This window comes from Dinoponera quadriceps, unplaced genomic scaffold (genome assembly GCF_001313825.1).
Source record: "Dinoponera quadriceps isolate SergipeBrazil2010 unplaced genomic scaffold, ASM131382v1 scaffold71, whole genome shotgun sequence".
NCBI lineage: Eukaryota > Metazoa > Arthropoda > Insecta > Hymenoptera > Formicidae > Dinoponera > Dinoponera quadriceps.
The window spans coordinates 674,372-700,917 of NW_014554274.1; the positions used below are offsets into that span (position 1 = coordinate 674,372).

The 26,546-nt window shown below is 43.6% G+C and overlaps 1 protein-coding gene across 3 annotated transcripts in view; it reads left to right on the top strand.

Annotated features, from left to right (window-relative positions):
• LOC106741186 (myocyte-specific enhancer factor 2) overlaps window positions 1-26,546 on the top strand; it is a 104,707-nt gene that overhangs the window by 3,223 nt on the left and 74,938 nt on the right. The window contains exon 2 of one of the 3 annotated variants that reach the window (XM_014612929.1): window positions 23,067-23,344. The exons of the other annotated variants lie outside the window; for them this stretch is intronic. The gene's annotated coding sequence lies outside the window, so the exon portion shown is untranslated. The remainder of the gene's footprint in view (window positions 1-23,066; window positions 23,345-26,546) is intronic. 3 annotated transcript variants of the gene reach the window in all.

Genomic DNA, 26,546 nt, shown 5'->3' on the forward strand with positions numbered 1-26,546 from the left:
ATCGTTGCATCGCGATGGAGAAGAGGGATGTGCGTAAATAAATCAATAATAGTGCGAATAAATATGTCGATTGATTTGTTTCCTTGCGCAAAAGTAATCGAATCACTTTAATTCGAGACATATCGGATTTTCAGGTGAATCGAAATCACCAATTAAGCATGAAGCAAGACGAATCGCGCATGTCACGTAATTATACAGATATGAATATGTATATTTGATTACGCGAGCATACGTGATGAGCAATTATGCATAGTGTTAGCTTGAAATTTATTACACCGCTTTGCTTTACCGGGCAAATTCCGATACGGAGCACAATGACACAATGTAGTGCGTGTTCGTGAGAAAGGAAGATTTCTAATTGATTGATTATCGCTCTCTCTCTCTCTCTCTCTCGGGTATTTTTTGCATGCGTGCGTGCGCATGCTTCAAGAAAAAAAGAAAAGATAAGAAGGGCGATATCAGGCGGCGAAAAGCTCGCAGCCTTGTTTGTGTGTTGTTGCCAATCGATCGTCTTAATCTTTCGACTTGCGTTCCTTTCGGATTGATCGAGGGGAACGCCGGGAATATAAGGCAGATCCAACGTTTGAGAATTACTCGCGCTTGAACAGTGCAATCGGACGCTTTTGCATCGTATTTAAATATCAGGGCAACAAAGTAATTCGCGCGACACGGTCCGGTGGGTCGGTCGAGTTCGTTGGGCAAATAGGACAACGTAATGAATTCGCCGATAATAAAGTTAACTATTAATTTCATCGTGTTTTATGAAATTACAACTATTAATTACATTACTGGAAACACATTGCCCCGTTTGCTCGAGGTATTAATCGCGTTGCTTAATGAACCCGGTAACGTCGCCAAATTTTCCCGATAACGCGCGAGAGCTTGTGGCAAACTTATTCAGACGCGATTGAAAGACCGCGGAAAAATAACGAGCGATCGAGCTAAATCTCGAGCTCATCTCAACACGAGGGAGATTAAAAGAACACGAGGATTTGTCGATCGGGGCGGCCGGTCCGCCGTGTACAACCCCGAAATCGTCGGGTTCATTTCACTCGCTTCGAACTGTTTCGTCTGTGATCTGTTATTATTTTTACCTTTTTTCCTCCCATACCTCTTTTATTCGCATCGTAAAATAATCATCGTCCAGACAATATTCGACCGATTCTCGCGACAGCATCCCGCGACGGTGGGAACCCGATTGCGAATTTACACGAATATACGCGCACACAAATATAGAACACAACGCTCCGATTTTGCCGCCGTATAAATTCCAGTTCTCCGTAGATGTTGTCCGCGTTAAGTGACGTATCGGGTTGCACGTCGAAGAGAGCGTGGCTCCGAAAATCCGAAATTAAATTACACCGGCTATGGATTTTCCGAAATGAGCGCTCTGTACGTCTGCGACGTTGCGATATTGCCGTTTGTTACGGCGCTCTCTCTCTCTCTCTCTCTCTCTCTTTTTCACTCACTCACATTCACCTGACGTCGTTGCCTCTGACGTTTCGCCGCGACGCGTTATCGCGAGACGTCTCCGTGCTGAGATGACGGGAGCGGCACATTGTGTGCCGGCGCGTTCGCCTTTTTCCGCGGTAAAATAACGTTACGTCTCACCGGGATGTCGTTGATGGCGAGGCGAAGTACGCGCATTTACCTATGTGCTCGCGTACTCACCGCACGTACGCATCCGCGGTGCTGCGCGATCGACCTTTCATGCGCGTTCGTTTCGGTGGACGATGTTATCAGACTGGTCGGTTTATCGCGACCCGGCATCTCTCTCTCTCTCTCTCTCTCTCTTCGGCCCACTGAAACCTAGACCTACACAACTCATAATGCATGTTCGCTCGACAATACGCCGCGCGCGCGCCTCGTGTGACCTCGCGACACAATACGCGCGTTACAATGTAGGGTCCTCGAGGCTATGCAAATCCGCGGAAAACGTATGATGACCTAAGCGTCGACTTCGTTTGACATTAGGTGCTAGGTGCGATCACCCGGAGAATCTACCTGGTCGCGCGCATTTGCGATTAGCCAAATAATTATTTATGGCGCTGCCCAGCGCCGAGCGCGTCCATTGCCGATGATCGGGGGATGTTTGCTCAAGGTGCCGCCGGTGCGTCAAATGACGTCTATACTATAGATGCAAGTTACTAGACTTGATGGTTGAAAAATTGAAAATTACATTTCCTATTTTAATATATATTTGTTTTTTTTTTCAAAATATTTTATTAGTATTTCACATGTATTGCCTTACGCTGATTTGATGGAAAATAAATGTTATTAATTTAATTATCGAAAAACGAAGTCCAAGACTCACGATTGATAAATGATTTTAAAAACACTCAATTTATGATAATTAGAAACGTTACAACGAAGACGGTAATTACTAGAAGAACGGATGTAAATAATACAATAACATGCACTAGTACTGCCAAGTAATGCTGCCAACAGGAATAATTCACAGAACAAAATTCCGTAAATTTTATATAAATAAAATTTTCGTTGAGAATAGACTTATGAATCCTAAATATGAGAAAATTTTACAAAAAATCTATTCTAATAGAATATATAATGCAATTTTACACGGGTGAATAAATAATGTTAGAGTTTTAATCAAATAATTCCCACACGTTTGTAATATTACTGTGTCTCGTTAAGTCACACGTAAGATGCAATTAATTGCATCCGAAAATTGTCCTGATTAATTAAAGAATACAGCTTGAAGATTAAAAGAATATTACTGAAAATAGTTAAATATTATAAATAATTAATTATATAAAATATTTAAATGAATTATAGAAATTGCTTTAAAATATGTGATAAAGAGGAAGTCAATGAAACGAGATAAAAGATACGTTTTACAAGATGCGTTTAAAATTATATTTCTCCGCTTGTCTTTGGTAATTCGGTCACCAGTTAAGTTTTCTTGGAATTAACGCAAATCAACGCAACGATCAACGTGTTAATAAGTGTTGTGCACGATGTGAGGTGGCTCGTTTACGTGGGAATGATCGCTAGTCCGAAGCTGACCGGATTTTTCACCGTTTTTGTCGTGCGAGCGCGTCGAGTCGCGCGAAGTATGAACGACGTCAACGTCTGTCCAGTTAGTTTCCCGTCTGATGAAAATTTAATGGCAAAATTATTGAAATATACGTCACCATACGCGACATGCCTTTCCTCGAGGCGTTCGCTTTGATAAAACAGAGCGTTTATTTAGAGTTATTTTTCTTCGTCGATTCCGCGAGCAGATTATTAATTCTTCGAAGGCATGATTTGACGTCTTATTCGCGTACTTGTATTTATATAACTCAAGTATTTATGCATAGTTGGATAATAACGGCTGCGTTATCATTAATCACCAAAAAGAAAAAAGAACGGAAAACATTGCAATCTGCAGTCGTAAATTATTAGAACTTTGCTTGGTTTTTTTCGCGCAAAAAAGTTATTCGATAACAAAGTCGCTGATTATAGCTATTCGAGATACGTTGATTATAGAGATACGGTAATGTATGCATGGAAACTAAGTAAACAAGCAATGAGAATTTTTTGTATTCTGCAACAAGTGTACGAAATAGAGAGAACGCATGAGCGACGTGAATCCGCCGGAGAGGATCGCTCGCTTCCCCACGGCAGAATTATTGTCCGCAGTACATCGATGGTGAATTTGCAGAATTTCCTGCGAAAAGTTCCGTGAGAATATCGAGTTCGTCGTCAATTAGTCCGCACGTTTAATTATCACACGAAGACCTGCTGCTTGCAATCACGTGCACGGAAATAAAGAATTAGCTGTCCATATATAATACAACTGAAAGTTAGTTATCAGACTGAGTTTGTAGCTAAAAGTGGAAGCTAAAAATTAGGTACAGGAACAAAAGGACAAAATGGCTAAATACAAGTTATATAAATTTCAGTTGTATTATACAGACAACTAATTTTATCTGTGGTAGCTAAATCTTTTTTTCCATGTACAGATGAGGGAGAAAAGTCACATTGAGAGACAACAGAATTAAAGTTAATATTACTCAACAAACAATTATATTTTCTCGTTCGAGCAAAAAAAGTAATAATAGCAATATACACATAAGGTTATTATCACTAATGTTATGATAACACTCCTCTGACTATAAATCTTTTACTGTATGTAATCACAATTACAAAGACCGAACACTTTTTGTCTTAGGGTGAGAAGTATCAATGCGCCCGAGCGCAGCGATAACGCGTTACTACTTCCGTGAGTAAGCCGGCACTTGTGAGTGTTCGACGATAAAAGCGGCTAATATGGAGTGTCTGTGTTTGTTCGCATAGTTCTCAGCTGACTCGCGAAATCGCAACGAATCATCACGCTACTGGCAGGAGCGTCGCTGATCGCCGGTTATTACCGAACCATTTTTTGCACCCTAGCGGTTATTTCGAGTCGGAGTCGCGCGTCAAACGGAAGAACACGTACGAACGTAAATTGCAATCCTTGTTTTTTTTTCTTCCCGGCAATTAACAGTCTCGTGATCGAACTTATCCTCGTCCGCCGCGGTACACGCCGCCGACTCGCGTAAATGTAGCGTGATCGAGTTGCGAATGCGTAATAATGCATTTAACTGAGTCACCTGGCTGTCGAGCTGCGTAGAAAAGCACGCGAGCGTACTTACTACGTCAACATAGTCACGACGGAAGAAAGGTATAGTTACGACAAATTTTCTTTTCTTCTAATTTCTTCTCTTTTTTCTCAGTGAGTTTGGCAAAGCCAATATTGAGCATATTGAGAGGAAATATATATGTGATAAATAAAGGATATATTTATTCGGAGTACACAGAGAAAAAGATCCTGTTGGATTTAATAAAATTTACTTGATTGAAACAAGTTTCTTTTGGAATTCTTTTGAAATGGAGCAAACAAATGAATGTTTGACTCAACGAGCAGAATTCAGTTTGGTATCTCAAATAATAAATATCTTTACGTCAAATAACATTTTTCTCCTATATTTCCACCCGAACATTAGAATATTTGTCACAAGTGATAAATTATTTGGAAGAAGTAACACTGTGTTAAAAAAATATTAAAGATCTTCTTTATTTCAGTGGAACAATATTTAATATGTAATGAAATAAATTAGTTTGTTGAAAACAAATATTATTTCCTCTAAATAATATCGTTTTTCATCACACATGATTTTTATTATAATGAAGTAACAATATTTTCATTCAAACAAAATGATATTTGACATTAAATTATGTCGTTTACATTAAATAAACCGAACTCAAACAAACACGTGTGTTAAATCCAAGAATAAAAACCTTTTTCTCTGTGTAGTAATAACATATTCACTTCAATTTCAAATTTTTTATTTATTTAAATAGAATAAACCGTTGCTTTCACGAAACGCTACAGATTTAAAAACATGTATTTTTTTCATTTCATTCAAAAAATATTCTTTCCTCAGTGTAAAATTACGTGTATTAGTATAACTAGATATGTTATTCGTGCCCACCGAATAAATATTTATTTTATTTTTTAGGCATTTTTTCTCTCAGTGTATCCAATAGAAAAAATTTGTGTTTTTAGCAATAATCCAGAAGATAAATTTTCAGTTATTGAATATTGAAAGTGCGTACCCGAGGTACCTTCATCAAGGTAAAAGTCGTGTCGCGACCATTCTTTCACCGCTGACCAAATTTTGTAGTTCACGCTGCCACATCAGACTGTCAAGCTGACACAATTTTTCATTCAACTTCGCTCTACTGCAGCAGTTCGTGCTGCAACGCTTGTGTAACTTTTACACGATTTTCTTTCTTTCCTTTTTTCGATGCAAGTTTTTAGCAGTCAACTATCCTGGATTGACGGCGATTACGAAGTCGCCAATGCTTTATTCGCTAAAAGTCGGTAGTCTCGCTGTTAATAAAAGAGCAATGTTTAAAAAATACGGCTCCGCCGATTAGTCCGATTGCGTAAGGAGCGATTGTTATCGCGACGTGCAATCTTATCATCGCCGAGATTGCGATTCGAGATCTGCCCGTGGATTTCTTACACTTGTCCTTTCTCACGAACGTTAATTCACCGACACAAAGAGCGCCTGTGTTCCTTTCTTATTCTAATGGGCAATACACACGCGCGCGATAAGACATGTTCGTTGCTGCTTGCTCGTATTCTTTTCATTTAAACATTTTTGGGTCACACCGATGGTCGCCGATATTATACAGAGTTACACCGGCGTGTTACGACCTACGGATTCAATGTCCAATCCGATGCTCGCATACTGATGTATTGCGTGACACTCTTTCCAAAGCTCGAGCAAGATACTTGAAAGGGAAACGAGAGAAAAGCTGGAAAAGAAGCGTTGAAAAACGCTCGACGATTATTGTCGGTGACGCATCTCGGGGATCGGCGTTGCCGTTAATCATGAAATTTGGTCCGTGACAATACTGTAAAAATTGTCAATACAACACAAAGAAGTTTCAGAAATTGTATATTTTACATATCAATTTCTGAAAAACTAGATGGTCAATGGTCTTGTAATTTTTTTAGAGTATTTCTACAAATCTCTTTTATCGTCTTTTCGTGTTTCATTAAAACCACAAGAGTGGTTTGGTTGTTAGAATTAAAAACGTAGTTTTGGAAGCCGTTTTCGTTACCTGTGATATGTATAAATAGCGCTAACTTTGATTTAAATTCTCAGCTCAGCTAGCTCGGTATGGTCAATTTTTTTCTAATTTTACATGTATAGATCGTATTTTAATTAATATTCTGCAATTAATATGCTAAATCTGAAAAGATCTCTAAGAAAATTAATTCATGGATCAAGTACGTTAAATGCGAGACATGAGTGAATAATCGAGAATCCTGCCGGCGACGTTGGTACAGTCGTTTCGCCGGCAGATACGCCGGCCGTCTTTCGTCAAAATTTATTTTACCCTCGAACGATGGCGTTTCATAAATTAATAACACTAACAAATGTATACGCGCATGTACACCCGCCACACCACTTGCGTCACTACACCGGCGTTTAATTTCGCAATACGCAGAGGGCGACGGGGCAGCGATACTAGTTTGAAAACAGAGAGCAGAAACACGATACGATGTAGAAAAAATCGTTTTATTTATGGCAGATTTATTCTATGTATCTTTATTTCGACATACACGTGCATAAAACTGCAATTATGTCGCGAAGTCTCGTCGCTGGGAGGCAGGGTGAGCACTAAATTATGTATTTTATCAAAAGTATGACATCGATCGGCTGACAGGCAGGTCTGTTTACTTGTTTAATGTAAATACAATCAATTAGTATACAGAACACACACACACACACACACGCGCGCGCGCGCGCAACCTACGCATCACGTACGCCGGCTAACGTACGTCGACTCGTTGTCGTCATCGTCGATAGCAACGGTGTGTGTGTGTGTGTGTGTGTGTGTGTTACGCAAGGTACACGAGAGTCGAGATTATAGTCAGACTATTCTCCGCAAACGGATACAACGTCGGCCGCGGACGGATAATAACGCGGAAGGCTAACTCTCGAGAGATAGCCGATAATACGTCATTTAAGTCTGCATGCGGAGGACGAAAAAACACAAATAATCGCGAAACTACAAACTCCTGGATCAACGAGAGCGCCATTCTCGGCCGCCTGATTTCACAACGGCGATCGATCGTCAACGATTAGTGTTTCTTACGACTGACATCGGCGGAAATCGCTCGGCGAAGCCACAGACCACTTCCGAAAGTCTACTCACGTGAATTATATCTGTGTGTGCACTTTTCTCGTTTCTCTCTCGGTGCCAATGGGGCGATTTCATATTTAATTTGGCGGAAATTAATTTTATGGTTTTATATAATGCACCGCTTTACTAAAATTAACGCATTAAATTAATAATCACAATGTAGAAAGGTAATGTGTTTCGCAAACGTGTGTGCAAACGATTTGGTTGGAAATTGAATTTTAATAATTAAAAAATTAAGAATTAAAAATTTTAATAAAGAAAAATTAGAAATCGCCCTGCAAAATTGTTATGCGAACGTAACTTATCTTATTTCGTTACAATATGAGCTGTTTTTGAACAGCGTAACAGCAGTTGGCTCACATAGGCCAGGTTCAATTTTTATTATTTTTTGCAGCCAGATTTATATTTCTGGTCTAATTTCAGACAGACTAAGTCACTAATATATCCAACAAATATAAAAAACGCGCACATGTGCACGGTGTATTTTTCATTAATCATGCGTATGTAATTATTAATTTGCATTGAGATATCTAGTTCTCTAAACGAAACTTTGGTTCTTATAACCAAAACATTTATTTACCCGTATCCAAAAAAGAATTTTGTTAATTAAATAAAATAGATTTCTCAGTGTGCTGTTAGAACAAAATAGTGTTTTTCCTACATTTACCAATCTTCGAGCAGAAGTATTTATAAATTCAGCAAAATAATTCAGCGAATGACAATTAGTATTCTTAACAAATCGTTTTGCTGCGATGGCATGCGATTTGCTACGCTAGCAAATTATTTTTCTCCTTGTAATACTCGCCGAATAAATATTTTTTATTTTCTAAATATCCCTCTTTTCTCTACCTTAATAATTTCCATGTCCAGCATTGAGAAAAAAACACTTAAAAATTCATTTGTGAAATGTAAAGTTTATTTCACCGAAATAAACGTTTATTTCAATACTGCGAAATAAAGTTTCATTTGTAGGAAATAAATCAATTAATTAAGAAAACTTAGGTATATATTATACAAAAATATATATTCCGTCGTCGCAGTCAAATTTCTTTTTAACCAACACACATCACCGGGAAACATTTAGCTCGCAAAACCTCAATTTCCTTTTCTTGGTGTAATTATCATTGAGTTTGCGGCGTTTACGCGACGCCGCTTCGTCTTGACCGGACGGTCATTTTTAACAGTCGCGTTGTAAAAGGCGCGAAACGGAGATATTTCGACGCTCGCATTTGGACACTTATTCACGTGGAACCCGCGATCGAATCTCGTACCCTCGTAATACCCTCGTTCCGTACCCGCCCGCCCGTTCTCTCGCGCGCGCGCGCGAGCGCTATATTAAAACGACCCGGTTAGCGCCGCGCGCGCACTGCATCATTCATGCTTTAATTCTTTAGCGCGGTCGCGGTGCGCGATTAGACGACGCGGCCGCTCGCTCGCGAGCGCGGCAAAACTCGCGACGGAATTATCCGCGGACATTTTTGGAAATCGCACCGCGCATATATGTATATTTCACGGGGACCTGATTTCTGGACGCGCGAGCGCACGTCTCTCTCTCTCTCTCTCTCTCGATGCGCCCGAAAAAGCTCGCGGCTTCATAAAAATTCCACGAAGAAACGCCGTGTACGTCGCGAGCCGGGATCGATCCGCGCCCGGCATCGACGACGGCGACGGGTAGAATGGTTCCATCGATCATTCTCCCGAACGTATCGCGTCTAATTTTGCTGACGTCAGGCATTTTGAGAACGTTATTACACAAGCCCGCCGCGAACGCGCGGCGTCACGAGGGCTTGAATGGCCTGGGGGGAAATAAATTTTATTCCTCTATGAGCGCGAGTATTCACGTTTAATTGCATGCACGCGACCGATCGGCCCGGTGTGATGATGATTAAACGATACATTGTTAACCACGTGTCGCCAAAGTTGCACTGAGAAAGAAAGATTTACAAATTTATTCACGCAATCTATAGAGTTTATTTCGCAGAAATAAACGTTTATTTAAATACGGCGAAATAAGAGGGACGATTCCACTTCTCTTTATGCATGATTTTTATATACTTTTATGTTTTTCTTGGTGTGCTGAATCATTTATAAATTTCAAGCTAAATTGGGGATGTGAAAATATTGAAAATTGTATTCAAAATAGCGCAATTTCGTCGAAATCTGAACAAAAACTTAAGAATATTTAACATTGATATATAAATATATAATATCTTCTTATCTTTTCTTCTCTTTTTATCCCCCCCCCCCCCCCCNTCCCCCCCCCCCCCCCTTACCTTTACTTGATCTAACATTACCTATTCTGACATTACTTAATCTTACTCAGTCCAATCTAACATCACTCAAACTAACCCAACACAATAATTATGTTAGGTTAGACTAGATTAGGCTAGATAGTGTCAGGATGGATGATGTTAAGTTAAGTAAAAATAGGGGATTGACGTAGGAGATAATAGGAAGAGAAAAAGAAGGCAAGAAAATGTTACGTATTCTTGAGTTTTTGTTCAGATTTCGACAAAACTGTGTTACTTTGAATGCGATTTTCAATATTTTCCCATCAATTTAGCTTTTCCGAGTACGTGCGGGTACGCGGAAATCGCTGGGAGCGCATTCAAAACTGCACCTCCGTGAAATCGATATTTTTATTTATTATCGGATGACGCAATTTTTGCACGCGGACGAGTTAGCGTTATTGATTTTCGAGATCTGCGTCGTTACCGAGAGAGAGAGATCTCGTCTCTTGCGGAGATTTCCGTCAAGAATTTCCACCGTTTTATGGAAATTTCGGTAAACACGTCGGTCGCGGCTATTATTGTTACTCCGGTGATAACGCGTCTTAACTATTATAATAATATTTGAATGATTAAAACACTTCGGACGTGATTTAGACAAGACGAAGCGTTGACTTATTTGATCTAGATACTCTGGGATTCTGACGCGCGCCTTAATAATTCAATTCGCCCGTATTTTTAGACGCCAGATAGAAGTCTGTGGTAGAGAATATATTAGATTAAAATATTAGGGGGAAATTCGATAGAAATTATAAACTAATTCTGTCCGCTCGCAATATATTTCACGGCAATAAATCCCACGTGTGAGAGAAGAAGATATAATTGATCCGTTCTCTAATAATATATATATATACTCCAAAGAATTAGTCTCTCTTAATTTTCATTTCAACTCCTTAAGAAACTCCCACGCATACAAGTTGCCCGTAGAAATCCACGTGAAACGTCGCTCCCAGCATTACGCATATTCCAGATTTTCCGAACTGAACTGAAAACTTTCGGATACCTGGTGAGAATTTTAATAGTTCGAGCAAGCGTGAAACGCTGATCGCGATCAGCTATAATTAGTAAGCTACGTTAAAAAATTGTAAATTTGTAAGATAAACTACTTGTGCACACGAAACACGCTCGTAATTACCGCCATTGATCTTCCGACAACGTTACTACGGTAATGGCTACAGGAAAGATTGCGACAGTTTACCTCGACGAATCTCGGAACTTACCCGATAGAAAAATTTATTTCCGAATATTATTGAAAGACACAAATTTATCTTCCGAATATTGCTGACAAACATAAATTCTCCCACTGGATACAGATACGTCGTGAAATTCATTGACCAAAAAAAAATGTTTCGCAACCTTTCTTCCATCGATTGTATATTGTATGTATGTATATATGTATGTGTGTATGTATGTATGTATGTACACACTGCGATATATCGAAAGTACCAAGTCTCCCGACCAATGGAGGCATACTCTCCGATAATATGCGCGATGAACTGCGACCTCGGCAGTCGGTAAACGAAATTCCATTATATTGGGCCATCTGTAAGTGAGGAAACGGATAGGAACAGAATTTACAACAATGATAACAACAGTGGCGAGGATCACGCGAAACGGACTCGTTTCGCAAGATTTACACTTCAAAAAGAGAGAGAGAGCGAGAGGGAGAGTAAGTCTGCAGGATACCGGTAACACGGCTCTGTCCGTAGCAAGCTGCCCTCGTTAGGCGACTACTTACACCACGACTTATACTCTTTCGGCGGCCGCCCTTCGGCGACGATCGTCGCGCGCGCTTGAGGCGACCTTGAGGGCGCGCGTCGGGTCAGCACTGACGTAAATCTTCGGCGTGTGCTGCTGGCGCAAACCCCTGGGTGCCCACCCCCGTGAACGGTGTGCACGTGTCATCGCGTCGCAAGAGGAGTAAATTGCGATGTCCGCGCGCGCGAGTACTCGCGAACGGCAAGAGTGAGAGGGAGATGGACGAGAGAGAGAGAGAGAGAGAAAGAGAGTGTATGTGTGTGTGTGTGTGTGTCAAATGACGCAAGTCCTCCGGCTCTCGTGCGCAATTGCGGGCAAGATGCCCGTTCGTCCGTCCGTCCGTCCGGCTATCCGTCCGTCCGTCCGTTCGTCGTACGTTCGGCCCCCTTTTTTCGCTCCTTCACGCGTGTGAAACGCGCAGAGAGCGACGCTGTTGTAAGGGCGCCGCTCACCCGGCAGGAGTTATACCGCTGCTGCACCTTGCCGATGTTCATCGGTGCCGTGCTTGCATCGGTCACCGATGCAAAGGGAACATTATCGAATGACGTAAGTCGACACGGTGCACTCGAGCAAGTGGAAGACGCGCCCTCTCCCCCTCCCCCTCCCTCGCTCGCTCGCTCGCTCGCTCGATCTCTCTCATTCTCTTTCCCTTTACCGGTTTACCCTTTGTCACGTGCGAGCCGCACGTGTGCGACGACGATCCCTGTGCACCGGCCGCGGACGCGTCCCGCCTCGCCTCTCCTCGCCTCCCAGACGGTACTGCGACTTTGAAATATACGCGCGCTGAGAGTGTACAAAAGAGCGAGAGAGAGAGAGAGAGAGAGAGAGACTCTCGCATGGCGAGGAGCGCGATTTGGAGGTTCATCGTCGTCGGGACGCGCGTTCATCGTCGCCAGGACGGCGAATTCCCCTCACGCCGCCTCGGGCGTAGACCTTCTTAGCCGTGAACTTGAGGAGAGAAGGAGACGCGATTTGAAATTCTGCATGAGTGTCATGGTGGACACGAGTTTATCTGACTCGGGAGAAGAAACGAAGAAGTGTCGTTTTGATCTAAACGATAACTTTTGTTGGCCGTTTTGATCTTTAAGCCCGGTCTTCCATTTCGCGTGGAACAGGTAGATATTTACGTACGGATAGATTGCCCGACCGCTTCTTCTCGACTCCCGATTAGCCGACATTGGATTTTCATCTGCGAAAACGTGTGAAAACGGGACAAACGCTCGTGAAAATTTTATTACTGTTCGAAGAACACGCTTCGGCAAATGTTTGCATTCGCGAACGGTAAAATATACATTGTTTTTTAACCAACCTATGCGAATCCATCTTTTATCTGACAGATAAACGTTCTCGCTTTTTCGGATGTCTATGTGTTCGAGAAATTTTTGAGTTAACGATCTTCCGAAGCGACTCTGTCATGTTTGATTTATGAGATTGCTGATTATCAATCGAGCATTAAGATTCCGTATTCGGCCCATTTTTCCTCTCTTATCTCGTGAGATACGTGCGATCTATGCGAGCCGACTTGCGGTCTTTATGGATCGTAAAATTCAAGCGATCGATATGCACGCGGGGCACGTCGGGTACAGTATTCGTCGTTGTTCGCGTTACGAGCATGCAAGCTGTCCGCATCCGAGTGAAGAAGTGTCCATTTACACGAATGGCCGTGCCACTGCGAGAAATCGGGGGAAAAAAAGGCGAAGGACGCGCCTCTATCGCGGTCCAACTGCAATTGCGGCCTGCGAAAGCGATAGAATAACTACAGGGGAGAATCGATGTGTATGACGTCACGAAAAATGAGAGGAAAAAATACGTCGGTCTCTCATCTCGTTAACGGATCAGTTGCATTACGTCCCGTCATGACGCACGAATATTATAACGAATATTTTCCCAATCTGGGAATTAGAAATTTGTTCCTTAAGCTGGAGCTCGTTTTTACGAATTAAGTGAAAAATGGGACATGGACAAGGGAATAAGTTCCCGCAGCTAAAAACTAGCTGTCCATATTGTACAACAGAAATTTAGTTACCAGACTTAGTTTTCAGCTGTTAGGGCTTGACCTTTTCTTTCGTGTACGAATATAGTCATAAAAATGAGCCGCTGTTAAACGAACGAAACTGATAACTAAATTTCAGTTGTATTATATGGATAGTTAATTTTTAGCCGGAAGCTATCCTAATAGCACATTTCATGGCGTTACATCGATTCAATATTAGCTAACATTGGCCAATGTAACGCCAAGGAAGTGTGCTACTAGGGTAGTTTTTAGCTGAGGAAACTAATTCTTTTTTTCCACGAACTAGATCGCTATTTGTCATACTTACGCCCTCGATTTTAATTCTCGGAGCTCTTCCAACGGTAACGCTTACAACTCGAGAACTATAAACGTTTCTTTTTTTTTTCTTGTTTCGAGTGAACTACAGTCTTACTCGATTTCTGATGTAGTTTCCGGTACGGTCCGGGACAATCTCAATACATAACGCGTATTTTTAAACACTTAATTACCATTAAATTTTTTTCCACCAGATGTGACCTGAATTTACACGAAACAATATCGATTCGTCGGTCGGTTGCGAAATATCTAGAATGCCCTCTAAATCCCTGAATATCTTACGGTCGTGCGATACGAGTCCGGCCGGAAAGCAACTGCCATCTGGAGGTAACAAAACGGATGCTTACGATGCTTCTGAATCCTCCACGTGGCTTTCGCACAGCGTGCCGAAATCACCCTCGTCACCACCCCCTTTTCACCACGTACCATTTGTACGTGTTGCTATCTCTCTCTCTCTCTCTCTGTGCGAAAGACACAGGACATTCCTGCTGCGGTACATGCCGGTATTATCCTGACTCCCGCGCGCGTCGGCGGCTAGTTTCGCGGAAGGAACGCGAGAATGAAGGCTCCCTCCCTCCCTCCCTCCCGCTCTCCAGGGTGCGAGCAAGAGAAGAGACGAGAGGGGGCCGTGGCGGAGTAACAGATCGCAGTGATGGTGGCGGCGACGGGAGCGTCGGGGAGAAACAACGGAGCGAGGGGTGGCAGGGAGGAGGAGTGCGCAAGGAGGGTTGGAAGTGGGAAAACGGGCACGATCGTCGCGGTGTGTGGTAGAGAGAGGAGCAGCACCTCTCCTCGCACGTGGCCGATAGGACCACGTGGGCTTTTCGCCTGCGTCACCGACCGAACCGACATCCCGTCGCGCGTATTGATTGAGGGTGGCCATGGTCGTTTCCATGGCGACGTTTCTTTTACCTGTATGCCGTCGCGCGCATGCATGATACACCTTTCCGGCTGTATAATGCCGCGTAGGTGCCGCGGCCGTGTCGGACGTACGTACGGACGGACGGATAGACGGACGGAGCGCGCGAGGAGGCGCGCTCGGAGGTACCTCGCGGCAAGAGCGGGATGGGGCGGCATCTCTCCCCCTTCTCCCCGGCCCCTCTTTTCTCTTTCCCGCCTTACCGGCTCGCTGCCCCCTTCCGACCCCTTCCGCCCGCTCTTTCTCCGTCACCGCGACGCTACCGTGCGGGATTACGTACAGGGTAGAGAGAAGAAACGGAACGCTCGATATATCGTGAGAGAGAGAGAGAGAGAGAGAGAGAGAGAAGAGATACCTGCTGCGCTGATCCTATCGAACGTGTGCGCACATGCAGATACCTCTCTCTCTTTCTCTCTCACTCGTTGGCGAGAGATACGAGAGGCAGTTTTCGGCAAAACTGAAGAAGCGAGAGGTGTTATTTAGCGCACTTCGCCGACATATCTTTTTCACATGCGTGGCCGGGAAGACGTTCTAAGTTTGTTTAATAGTATAGCACATATAATCATCTTATATATTGAATATCGTTTTAAATTAATATTAATTGTCACGAGTTCGAGTTTGTCTCACATAAGATACGTAGATATGAGTTTGGAGTTAGATTCAAATTTTTCTTTCGAGTGGTAAATCGTTACACGTGACATTGTATTTGTGATCGCGATATAACCGGAAGGCACACGTTCGACTTAAGTGCAACATCCAACTGTAAGCTCAAATCCGAGTATTTTACCTAGCAAGTCTCAAGTATCGACTATCAAAGCTCACCTAGATGCGTAGACACGCGCGTGACTCTCCCCTGCGCGATTCACCGAAACGGAATTTTCCCCGACACGAGGTGGAGAGTTCTCCCTTGTTCGTTCTCTCCTTTCTTCAATTATTACGACCGATATCACGGATTAGGTGTACCTTGTGGCAAATACTACGCTGTCCTCGCGGTTGCGGACACAGGACGTCCTAGATTCAGCGAGGCGTCCGTTGATAACGAATTATCGGGGGCCGATTTTTCAGGAGAAAAGTCCCAGTATTGAGAGAAGTGGCAAAGCTTAAATTCCTCCGGCGATTCGTCCGAAGTTTTCGCGCATAGCGCGCCGATCGCGCAGTGGCGGTGCGAGGATGCGCTTCGGGCGGAGATTTGTTTAGTAAATATTGATGCAATTTTGTTCACGGCAACACCGAGGCCAACATCGCGATGTTGTCTTATTTATAAGCGGTCGGTTAATCCGTTTTACATGCACGATAATGATAATAGCGGCGTAAAAATATTACGGAATACGGAGAGACCGATGCACGCCGAGTGCTGTCGGTCTTTCGCGCCAAGTGCGTCACAGGCGAATAATGTCTCTCTCTCTCTCTCTCTCTCTCGCGTACGATAAAAATGATCGACTCGCTCTGCGCGATCGATACATCGTCACTTCATTGCGTCTCCGCAATGCAAGCTGCGACTTAGCCGCGCCGTGATAACAAACCTTTCTCCCGTGCGGCTCTTAAATAGACAACGGTAGTCCGCAATTCGCGAATTTGGAACTGGAAGTGTTTGAAAGAAACTTCTTGAAAAGAACATTTAAATGTGAGCCTTAGTTTCGTCTACCCTGCGAGAAAGAGATTTAAAAATTTATTTGTGAAATGTAAAGTTTATTTCGCAGAAAGAAACGTTTACTTGAATACGGCGGAAACGAAATTTTATTCTTAGCAAGTAAATTAATTAATAAGAAAACTTATGTATATTCCACAAAAAAGTATATATATTCCGTTATCGCAGTCAAATTTTTTTTAACCAATAAATATCGAAGAAAATGTCACAAGAAATCTTTACTTCGCGAAATTTCAATTTCTTTTTCTCAATGTAGGAACTCGATCATTAATATTTTCCTGGAGCGTAAGTTCGTACACGGAGGAATAGATTTCTTTACATTTCACAAAATTTTCCTAATTGGAATAAATTTATCGTTTGGAAGGGTGCAAACGAATGTCTGATTTAACAAACATGAATATTTGATTTCTCAACATTAAATATTTTTACGTCAAATAACATATATATTTTGTATTTTTACACAAACATTACAATAGTTATCACAAACAATAAATTATTTGAAAGAAGTAACACCATGTCAGGAAAATATTAAAATACTTTTTTATTTCAGTGGAATATTTATAACATATAATGAAGTAATTTATTTTTATTGAAAACCGAATGTTGTTTCCTCAAAATAATACTGTCTTTTCCATCAAATAATATAGTTTGCTCTAATAAAACAATAACATTTTCATACAAATAAAATGGCATATTATATTGTTGTTTGTATTAAACAAACCTAAATCAAACAAATACGTATACCAAATCTAAAGAAACCTTTCTCTCTGTATGAAAAGCGAAGAATTTCCAACTCGGAAGTACTTGAAAATATAATAGAAGGAGGAGAAAAATCATGACTGACCTTTTTCGATTTATCGCAAAAACGAAGAAATTGATTCACCGATTGGCGTCTGTACGTGAATATCTTCGTGCGCGCTAGAGAAGTGCATCATTCGTTAATGCACTTCGATGACGCACTTCACATGACAGCTTTGACAGTTGGATGCGCATCGCGCTTTAACGCCAATATTCCGTAATATTTTTACGCCGCCTATTATTATCGGCGCGTATAATAAATTAGCTGCGTATAAATACAACCGCACTCTGGCAGCGATTTCGATGTTGCCACGATACTCACCGGATATTGTATCATAACATCGAAAAACGAATTGTCATCTGAGAGAGCGCCTCCGTCGCTGCGCGATGTACCAGCCGAGCTTCGATAAAGCCATTTAACATTTACCGGGGTCACTCGAATTTTTTGATCGCACGCATCGGGTGTATCTACGTGTTCGTGCATCTTGACCGTTGACTATTTCAGGGAATAACATTGATATTTTATATATTTATTTGTTTATTTATCTATTTATTCGAGCTTTATTATATTAATAATAATTTGTAGTAAATATTATTACAGTAGTACTATTATTATAATAATAATTTTATACGTGATTTTATTCTTCACATGTGCAATGATTTTATCATCTCCAAATGCCGATTTTATCCATTATAAATGTCACTCTCTCTCTCTCTCTCTCTTTCTCTCTCTCTCTCTCTTTAACAATAAGTAATATTTGAGATATCACAGTCTTGTCATAAAATAATACGATTTAAGGTATGCAAGGTATAGTTTGACGTTTCAATTCGCCGCGTCAGTCGCATGTCAACTTGAAACATACGTTGATCTTTCGTGAAGAAGTGTTTATTTTTTGTCATTATGCATATTACCCTTCCGTTATTAGAAAGCTCATCCGTATGCCGCTATTTTTCTTTGGAAGCCGGCTTACATCCGCTTAAGTCAATAATGTACGTTATTATAATTTGCGAATAAATGCTAAGTGCATGCAATCGTGAGTAATTGGCCAAAATGCGAAAGCACGGCAACCAGAATAATCAGAAAATAACGATTGAGTCTATCTCTATTACATTGAATTTATATTCTCTTGATATATGTTAAATATATATAGATAACATAATTTGTTTAAATTGTTTCAATATTCTATTAAATTAATAGAAAGAGAGAGAGAGAGTGAGAGAGCGGAGGAGGGGGGGGAAGAGGGGAGAAGTTTAGAAACGTAATAATTTATTATAAAATCCACGAAAGAAATTAGATATTTTTATTAAAGTGGGACTTGTTGAAACGCCATTGTGGCCATTACGTTACGAAATATTACTGTAGCGATCAAAAATCGACGGACAGACGTAACGAGCGTAATCGAACGCGTAATTACAAATACTGTAGATAGAGACACGCCGATAATCGAATTTAAAGAGTCATCCGTAGCCTTTGACAGTGCGGCTGGCTTTCGCCGAAAAGAACTGGCCAATTGCCGAACGAGAGATAGTCCGAATATTAGGTTATCTTCGTCCGCCTTGTATATCTCTCGCTCATTGGCGTAGAGATAGATAAGCCGGTATTATGTCAGCGCCAAAATATTCGCCAGACACAATAATTCTCTTCTTAATATACATCGCTGCGAAATTTCAAATTACGATGCTAATTCCGATTCACTCCTAAACTCTTTGTCTCGTGTCATCGTTGTTAAATCGCGAGATGTTATCGGTACGGCTAAAAGGGAGAAAAAAAAAGAAATTTCATGATCTTAAAACTTTATACGGCAAGCTACAAATACGGCAAGATCCCACGTGGCCGACCTGCGGCTCTTCACATTATATTTTACAACCTATCAAATAATTTAATGTTTGACTAATTGTATGTAGTGATTTAGTGGACGGTATATATTCATAGTTGTCTATATATTGTATTATCTATATTTATTTTAGTCTATATCTATCGATAATTTTCCACTGATATAATTAATAGTATAAAAATTATCCGCTGGGTCGTGGAGAGAAAAACGGTTTCGCGCTCTTTTTATACTCTCTCTCTCGTCCTTGTTCTCGCATTTTACTGCGGCGGGCGCTCGAGATCGCGATGATCGACACGAAGAACGAAGAAGTTCGCGGGATGCGAACGTGGACAGGGAAAACGATGTGGTGGAACACGTGACTCCGACCTCTCGCGAATCGATACGCGAGAAGAGCCGTGCCGGTCAGCTGACAAAGCTGACGATATCCGGCAGTGAAGCAAGGAATAAAAAGAGAAGGAGGAGAAGGAGGAGGAGGATGAAGGAAGGGGGAAAGACGGGGGTGAATTTCGCGAAGGAGGGATGGAACACGAGAAACGCAGGAAGAGAGAGAGAGAGAGAGAGAGAGAGAGAGAAAAAAAGAAATACGCCGTTACATATTGCTGATCGACAGTACGCGCGCACGCACACGTCTTTTATTTATTGAAATTCAATCGTTCGATCTTACTGGCCCTCCTTCACGACGCGTTTATTTAATTTCATTCCGAGTTCAAGTTACTCGTCGAATTTTCCGCCGAACGTCGGAATCCGATAGACTTCATCGTCTATTTATCTAAATGAGTTCGTCCGACATGTCGAGTATCATCTCTCCCGACAGAAGTGAAATTCGGCCATTATCGGACGTCCCGTCCTGTGCGAAAAAACACGACACCACGGGGAATGGCACTTGTGCGAGGAACGGTATCAAATTTCACATTTTATCACGAGCGACGCGAGTATACATTATCATATAAATTGAAGATACACGCGTGCGTGTTGTTGTCCACGAAGACGTTAATCCGTTCGATTGCCAATTAAATATCGCAGCCAATGGCGCGTTCTTCGTAACAACACATCGTGAAAGAGAGGAAGAGGGAGGAGCAGTAACGAGAACGAGAGAATGAAGATACGGAGAAAAAAGAAGAGAGTGAGAGAGAGAGAGAGAGAGAGATAGAGAGAAGGGGGAAAAGAGTAGGCGTAGGAGAAGGAAGGAAAGAGATAGAATGATTAGGGGAGACATGTGAGGTGGATGAGATTTCATAGAGGCCGTCGCGACGCGCGGTTCGAGTTTCCTCCGAGGTGTCGAAGAGGGAGGGAGGTAGTCAGGCAGAGAGAGACGGAGAGGAAGTACAAAACGCGTAGGATGCGAACGGTAGCAGCAGCAGTAACAGAGAGAGAGAGAGAGGTATATGTGGGGGAAGGCGGACGACAGCACATCTCGTGGGGTGGGAGTGACGCGGGGAGGGCAGTTGCGACGCCGGGCGTCCGGTGATCGCGCCTTAAAAGGTCCGACGCCGCACGCGCCCAGCAGCTGCCAGCTCTCCTTTCTCCCTCTTTTTGCTCTCTTCTCTTCCCTCTCCCCTCTCCCCTTCCCACTCTCTCTCTCTGCGCTAACAACACGCACGAGCTTTTCGAGATTCTTCACGGCTTTTCTCCGCACGTCCGCTCTTTCTCCTGTCACTTTTCACCCTTTCCCCGCCTCCGCTGTCGTTAGCTGTTGCACACTTATCTTGGCGAATTGCGCGGCTTCCCCGAGCGTTTTTACGTCGCTTTCGGTGCTTTCTTCGGCCGATCTTTCTTCCGTCTCTCTTTCCGGCTGTTTCCTCCTCCCACGATTCTCCACCTCTTTCTCCTCCTCCTCCTTCGCCATCCACCTCCTCTTCTTCTTTCTCCATCGTCGCCCCGATCAGCCGCCTCGACTCGTCACGCTCGGCGCTCGCCTTCTGGACCACGGCGGCGAGTATCGCGTTTCAAGTTAACGCGGCAGCGTGTACCCGTGAGGGAGAGCGAGAGAGAGCGAAAGAGAGAGAGAGAGAGGGAGACAGAGAGACAGAGAGAGATCGAGAACGCGTTGGTATGAGGCGAAGGGGATCGGGGCGGGTGGAAGGCGAACGTGCGTATGCGTGATTCACGCACGACGACGCTCGCTCGCGACTGCACCGGCCACGACGACGACGACGACGTTACTTCTCTCGGCTGGATCGAGACGCGAGTCTCGGGATGATGAACCCAGGTGGCCTGCCCCTTATCGCCGGGCATGCTTCTTAGGGGGATTTCAGGATAGGGTCGTGTGGGATCCTCCCTCCCGCCACTTCCTTCGCTAGCACACGCGTCTCGTCTCCGTTTGTCGTTATGGCTCTTTGAGAAGTTGGTCCGTTGCTGCTGATATATCCACGTCTTACGTCGACTGCGAGTCGAATGGGTTATTCTTTCGATTTGACGTGCTGGCATTTTCGTAATTAAACGCGAAGTTGTAAAGGGCTTTGGTAGTTTCGTCCTCGGAAAAACACCCGGATGGCGTCTTTCTCAGAATCGTTCTCGTAACTTTTCTTACATTGTAAAGCCCGTGTTAATATAATCGCCATTTGAAACTTATCCCGCGTGAGATATTCACATCTGAATTTAGAGTTAGTTTTGAATTTTTTATTCGAAAATAATGTAATGCACGTTACATTTATAGAAAAGCGGCTCATCTGAAAGATATTTACATTTAACTTTAAATTCAAATCTCACTGTCTCATCAGGAGCGAGTTTCAATTAACGACTATTAAATATAGGTCTGAGAGAGGTCGCCTCGGCTTTTAAATTAAACTCGATTGCGTAAGATAGCGGGGAAAAGGGAACTATAACGCGCTCCCCCCCGATGTTGTGAAACGTTCTGATTATTTCTGATTATTCGTTAATTCGACATCCTATTTCCCGTCAATCGAAATCGATCGTTCCTCTGGATTTTTTCCTCTCTTTCTCGAAAAGAAGAGTGTTGTTGCAGGAAAACCGGTAGTTTGACGTAAAAAACCGGTCCCGTGGTGATTCCCCTCATTTATTCATCGTCGTAATGTCATTTTCGCATAATCCCCCCGTACGCGTTGGAAACGCGACGATGCAGCAACGCGCGAGAGTAAATTAATGGAATTAGCGGAAGCATTAAAAATGGCGGGGTTAACTTTTCACGGCTTCGAAATATCCTCGAAACATATCTGATAGCGGGATATTGCGCCGACTATTTTCAACCAGGCGCGATGAAAGCTTGAAAATTGTATTGACATTTGGAATAACCGCCTGGCTCCTCGCAATCCGAGTCTGAAACTCGGTTATCCGTGGAGCAGGGAAAAATGCAGCGCCTCTGAAACGCGTTCCGCGCGAACAGTTATCAATTTCTACGAATGGCGACCGTAGTCAACAGGATCGCGAAACAACACCTTGTAATGCCGTTACCGCATTTGCCAAGTAATTTTGTTCTCCGATATTGAAACTCGGCAACGACGTTCACTCGTTTCAATCGTTGCAATTTTCGGCTAACGAGTAGCTAATCGTAAGAAGGAAGAAAAGAACGAAAGACCCCCGAAATTTGGTGAGAAAATTTTCGGAAATCGTAACGACCCGTCGACCACTAAAATTAACGATATCGTTGGCGAGCCAACGAATAACGTTACTTTCGTAAACGAGTGACGAGTTACTTTTAACCTTTTGCACTCCGCGCGTTTTTATCAATATTTTCAACGCGTCAATGCTTAGCTCATTTTTGTTGTGTTGTACAGTTTTATAGAGAATGTATGAATTTATGATAGATATCTCCATTCCGCAGAAAAACAGTTTCCGCCACCACTTAAGTGATTTCCTCAAAAATGTCTCCGCAGCGGAGCTAACGGAGCGCTAAGGGTTAAAGCTAAGCTAAACTAGCTAAGCTTCCCAACCCCGGTAATCAGGAACTCAAGTGGATGCACGCTTTGAACGTGACGTAACCTCAAACCGATCTACCGTCTTCGTCGTCCGCTTGCCGATGCGCCCGAAACTTCTCGCGCCCCGCTTTTCCGAAGTGAAGAAGGAAGCTTTCGATCGCTAATCAAGCCCGGGATTACCACGGTAAGTAGGACGAAGGCAAAGGGCAAAGATCCCCGGGCCGGCGTCTTTCGAGCGTCATCGTAACCAACGGGCACGGCCAAGAAGCGGAGTGCAACGCGTGCACACGCGATTCACGTGCACGCGCGGCGGTGCAGAGCTGCGCCGTGTTATCGAAACTCCACGCTGATGCGCTTGTGCAGCCCTCGAAACCCTTTGGACAGGTCCGTCTGTGTGTGTGTGTGTGTGTGTATGTCTCCCTCTCTCTCTCTCTCTCCCTCCCTCCCTCTTCTTCTCTCTCTCTCTCTTTCGTTCCCTCGCTCACCCGCTTGCTTTGTACCATCCGGTGGCAGGGTGGGCGCCCCGGCACTTACATTCAAGATGATCTCTCTCGCTCGAGATGCGCGACACTGCAGTCACATTCTAATGGCACTACATCGTTAACCCTTTGGCGAGAAATCGTCTAACGTAGGATGTACTTTAGCGCGCTGGAAAAGTACGACGGAGGATCGATCGCGCGCGCGAGGTGTGTACGAAAATGTTTCGCAAAAGAGAAGAGGAAGGCGGTATCGCACGATGATACACTCGTCGTCGAGTATCCCTCCCCCCCCCCTCCTTCTCCCTACCCCTTTCTTCTGTTCTGTTTCTCTTCGTGTATCGCTCTTGTTCTCCCTTTCCGACAGAGGCGACAGAGTCGCGCAAAATTTGATCGAATTTGGTGGCGCGTTCGAAAGTTGCGCAATTAATTAGAGAATCGTGCAGTTAATTGGAAATTAATATTACTTCGATTTACGGGTCGATGTCGCGCGATATATTACATCGCGTTATATCGTTGCGATATACAATCGCAGAGTCGCACTGGGAATAACAGAAATAATGGAACTCGCGCGACTTCAACGTCTTTAATATTCATTCTTCGCATCATCTCGCGCCTTCTTCCTATTTCGTCCTTCATTTTGCATCTTCCCCATTTCGCAATTCCGAGTCCATCTTCGGTAACGCGCGGCGGAACAGCTCGATGTTTGCGTTCCCTTCGGCTCGGCCGGCCATTATCCGCCCTTAAGTGGAAGATGGACTTTCGATTTCGATAGGCGAAGCGCGCGGCACGACGCAGCCAGCGCCTTCCACGTGCTCCGGATGTGAAACATGTGCGGGAGAATCCGTGCGGCGTCGGCATCCCGATCATTTACGGGATCTACGTGTAAATTGGAGAACGATGTTTTACAGACGCGAACGGAACGCCCGTCCTTCGCGCCGTGAATCGTTAACCGGGAGGTGCCGGTTGAACCGCGTCATTCGGAGATTTTCATAATTACCACCGTTCCCGGCCGGCGATGATTGCATAACGCGCCGGCTAATTTCGCTCGAGCGTTACAAGTTTCATGCACTAGCGAATACTCTTCTCAGCTCTCCCGGATAAAATTGGACCCGAGGCAGTACCCCCTCATTGTCGATTTACGCCGTCGCGCGTAATGTTTTCTGCATTAGCGCGACGTCAATTCTTAAATGCGCCCGTAATTAAGAGCCACACCACAGGATTCCGTCGGAGCGAAAGTCCCTCGAGATTTATTAACGGACAGTATGAATGCGTCATTCGTTCGTCATCCTCGCGGACAGCTCGCCGTGAGACTGTTCGTTACGTTTTTGGTCGTGAGACATCGGAGGTAGCACGCGAAAACAGTTAATTTGATTATCGGCTGCATTTTATCGTTAGAGAAAAAAAAACATTAAGACACGCTGTTTTGCCTTTCGGTCCCGAAACACCGGAAATCTACGTTACAAAATTGTATTGTCCGATAAATAATTTACCGTTGATTTGTTATTTAAAAATTTACAAGGAGATAAAACTTCAGCACATTGAAACATCAGCTAATGCTAATAAAACAACCGAACATGCTTGCAAACAGAAGCTGCCACTTCAGCTGCACTTACTGCGCAGTAGACGAAGTTCATGTATTGTTCGACAGAGTTCGATACTTTATAGCCGATAAACATGAGTATATCGATTTTCTATACTTATGTTAATTTTGGTGTTTTTTCTCTCTATAATTATCAGATTAAAATTAAAATATAGTTATCGAATGTAAAAGACATTGTTTTCAAGTTTCGGAAAAATCCCGTCGTTTGCCAATCTTTCCGTGAATTTTTCGGGTTTTCATCTTCCTTGCGACAAAATAAGTAAATAAATAAATGTGGCAGGTTTCAACCCACGTGAATTTTTCTAAACGAATCGTTGCACCCTCGTGACAGAAACCGAGGAGATCCGCGGAAAAATAAATCGGGAAAAGAAAAAGAAGGAGTAAGGAGATTTCTACGAAATATTAAAACTGTGATAAAGGGAATAGCGTCGATCGCGACGACGTCGCCGCCGTTGCGAGAGTGATCCCATGGTCCGAGTTTTTCAATCTTACGCGATGCGCGAACATCATGAAAAATCTGGCGCAAACATCGTATCACCCCACACGTGGCCACACGGCTACGGCCGAGTGCTGGACACGTGTTCCACGCTCTCCTACAGAGCGAGAGCGAGCGAGAGAGGGAGAGAGAGCGAGCGAGAGGGATAGACAGAAATTTCTCCACAGGATAAGATTCGTTTGATGTTTGGGGTTGGTTGCGTGTAGCAGCCCTTTCTCAGACGCGGTCTTATCGTTCTCCGCCGACAAGAGAACACGCTCCGGAAATGCAGCACGCAATGCAGACTCTCGCGTCCGTTTCTCCTATTTTCCTCCGTAAAACGACGTTTATCGGCGGGAGAGCGAGCGAGAAAGACCGATAGAGACGGGGGGAGTAAGTTACGGTGAATGGTACGTCGCGTGACTTTCTAATGCCTGCCGTTTAATTTTTTGCATTCCAAGCAGGCTCGCGAGCGGGCTTAGTCGGCCGCCGCCGCTCGGTGGCAATCAATTATTTAGCGATCGCATCCGGCCGCGCGCGGATGGTTTATCCGCTCGCAACGACGGCGGGTCCTCTCCTCGTTGGTTCCGCGGGTACACCGTTCATTATCACGCGCCCGAGATGAGAGGATAATCCCGAAGGATACGACCCAGTTGCCGGATAATCCACTTGATCGGCGCGCGTCCCGCTGACTGCGACGAGTACCAGCAGTCGTGCTTTCCGATACTCGCTTCTGTAATCGGCACTTTAATACGTACGTCAGTCGCTTATGCAACGCGATCCTGACGCGCAAATGCGTTAGGATATTCTCTTTCTCTCCCTCCCCCCCCCC